The following is a 2,500-nucleotide window of genomic DNA, read 5'->3' as shown; positions in this document are numbered from 1 at the left end:
GAGACCAAGCTCTAAGCGCTTTACAAACTCTATACAGCGCCTATGCTCGGTAGGAGACCAAGCTCTAAGCGCTTTACAAACTCTATACAGCGCCTATCCTCGGTCGGAGACCAAGCTCTAAGCGCTTTACAAACTCTAGCTTTACAAACTCTATACAGCGCCTATGCTCGGTAGGAGACCAAGCTCTAAGCGCTTTACAAACTCTATACAGCGCCTATGCTCGGTCGGAGACCAAGCTCTAAGCGCTTTACAAACTCTATACAATGCCTATCCTCGGTCGAGCTCTAAGCGCTTTACAAACTCTATACAGCGCCTATCCTCGGTAGGAGACCAAGCTCTAAGCGCTTTACAAACTCTATGCAATGCCTATCCTCGGTCGAGCTCTAAGCGCTTTACAAACTCTATACAACGCCTATCCTCGGTAGGAGACCAAGCTCTAAGCGCTTTACAAACTCTATGCAATGCCTATCCTCGGTCGAGCTCTAAGCGCTTTACAAACTCTATACAGCGCCTATCCTCGGTAGGAGACCAAGCTCTAAGCGCTTTACAAACTCTATGCAATGCCTATCCTCGGTCGAGCTCTAAGCGCTTTACAAACTCTATACAACGCCTATCCTCGGTAGGAGACCAAGCTCTAAGCGCTTTACAAACTCTATACAATGCCTATCCTCGGTCGAGCTCTAAGCGCTTTACAAACTCTATACAGCGCCTATCCTCGGTAGGAGACCAAGCTCTAAGCGCTTTACAAACTCTATGCAATGCCTATCCTCGGTCGAGCTCTAAGCGCTTTACAAACTCTATACAACGCCTATCCTCGGTCGGAGACCAAGCTCTAAGCGCTTTACAAACTCTATACAGCGCCTATCCTCGGTAGGAGACCAAGCTCTAAGCGCTTGACAAACTCGGGATCATTTCCACAACAGGCTGCCTACCTGGGTAGAGCCGACTGACAGCTGCCATTGGGCGCTCATCATTCGTTTCCTGTGTCATTCAGTCAGATTTCAGGCACGCACACATACACGCTCAGACAGACATGTAACATTTTACGTGTATGACCGTTTTGTATATCAACCCCCGCCATGTAGGCAGTCATACTCCGTTTTCGGGGGATGTGCATGCTGGGTATGTTCTTGTTTCCAAAACCCACCGAACGCTGACATGGATTACAGGATCTTTAACGCGCGTATTTGATCTTCTGCTTGCGTATACACATGAATGGGGTTCAGCTACTCTCAGGTCTGCACATATTTTGACCTGGGGGATGGGAAAAATCTCCACCCTTTTTACCCACCAGGCGCCGTTACCGAGATTCGAACCAAGGACCTTCAAAAATTGAAAGTCCAATGCTTTAACCACTCGGCTATTCCGCCCGGAGTATGTGCATGGACTCGCCGTGGCACAGTGGCCTAGGCATCGTCGGACTTGTGATCCTGTGTAAACTAGTGATTCGGGATGGAGGCCTTCTCTGTTCGGCATGGGTGTTGTGTGGTTGGGAACTACCCGGAGAGACACTTTATTCCGATTTTTCCTCACTCCACCCAGGTCTGGAATGTGAGTACCTTCACTTCGATTTGGGAAGGTTAAAACGGCGGAAGGAGAGGATTGGTCCCCGCCTTCATACGTTGAGCTCCGGTCACAGTGGAGATGAATTCACTGCCTTGATGGCCGTGAAAATGCTATAGGTCTTAAATCTTCTTCTGTGGGTGTTTTTTTTTTTTTTTTTAATAACTATACGCATGTGGTTCTACCTGTTACCTGTTCTTGGTAATCCTCTCACAGTGATGTTTGATAAAACGAAATGGTTTGAAAAAACAAACACGAAGAAAGCGATCAAAAATCAAAACAATGAATTTGAACGTAACCTTTTTGTTTTATAAATATGTATACCTTTCCATTGATAGCTATAGGCCTCGTTTAAAGGCGAAGTTCGTTGTTAATCTGAGAACCGAGCATTCTTTCTCTGTGTGTGTGTGTGTGTGTGTGTGTGTGTGTGTGTGTGTGTTCATAGTGTGTCTGTGTGTGTGCGTGGGCATGCATGCCTACGTGCGTGTGATGAGCTATACACGCATGTGTGGATGCACACAAATTCGTTTGAACGTTGACCGTTTTTATTGGATTCCTATTTTATGTCAATCATTTGACTGCGAAGTGTCGTTCATTTTCTTACATTTCAAAATGTTTACTTATGAATTTTGTTGATAGTTTATATAATTTTGTGTATATGGTTTCCACAGCGGAGTGATGGCCTAGAGGTAACGCGTCCACCTAGGAAGCGAGAGAATCTGAGCGCGCCGGTTCGAATCACGGCTCAGCCGCTGATATTTTCTCCCCCTCCACTAGACCTTGAGTAGTGGTCTGGACGCTAGTCATTCGGATGAGACGATAAACCGAGGTCCCGTGTGCAGCGTGCACTTAGCGCACGTAAAAGAATCCACGGCAACAAAAGAGTTGTTCCTGGCAAAATTCTGTACAAAAATCCACTTCGATATGAAAAACAAAT

General features: G+C 46.3%; 1 protein-coding gene across 1 annotated transcript in view; it reads left to right on the top strand.

Moving 5' to 3' along the window:
* The window catches only part of LOC143285404 (CD109 antigen-like), an 89,522-nt gene that overhangs the window by 65,172 nt on the left and 21,850 nt on the right, over window positions 1-2,500 (top strand). The gene's annotated exons all lie outside the window — the stretch shown is intronic.

Source organism: Babylonia areolata, chromosome 9 (assembly GCF_041734735.1).
Source record: "Babylonia areolata isolate BAREFJ2019XMU chromosome 9, ASM4173473v1, whole genome shotgun sequence".
Classification (NCBI taxonomy): Eukaryota; Metazoa; Mollusca; class Gastropoda; order Neogastropoda; family Buccinidae; genus Babylonia; species Babylonia areolata.
This window is presented reverse-complemented; position numbering and strand designations above follow the sequence as displayed.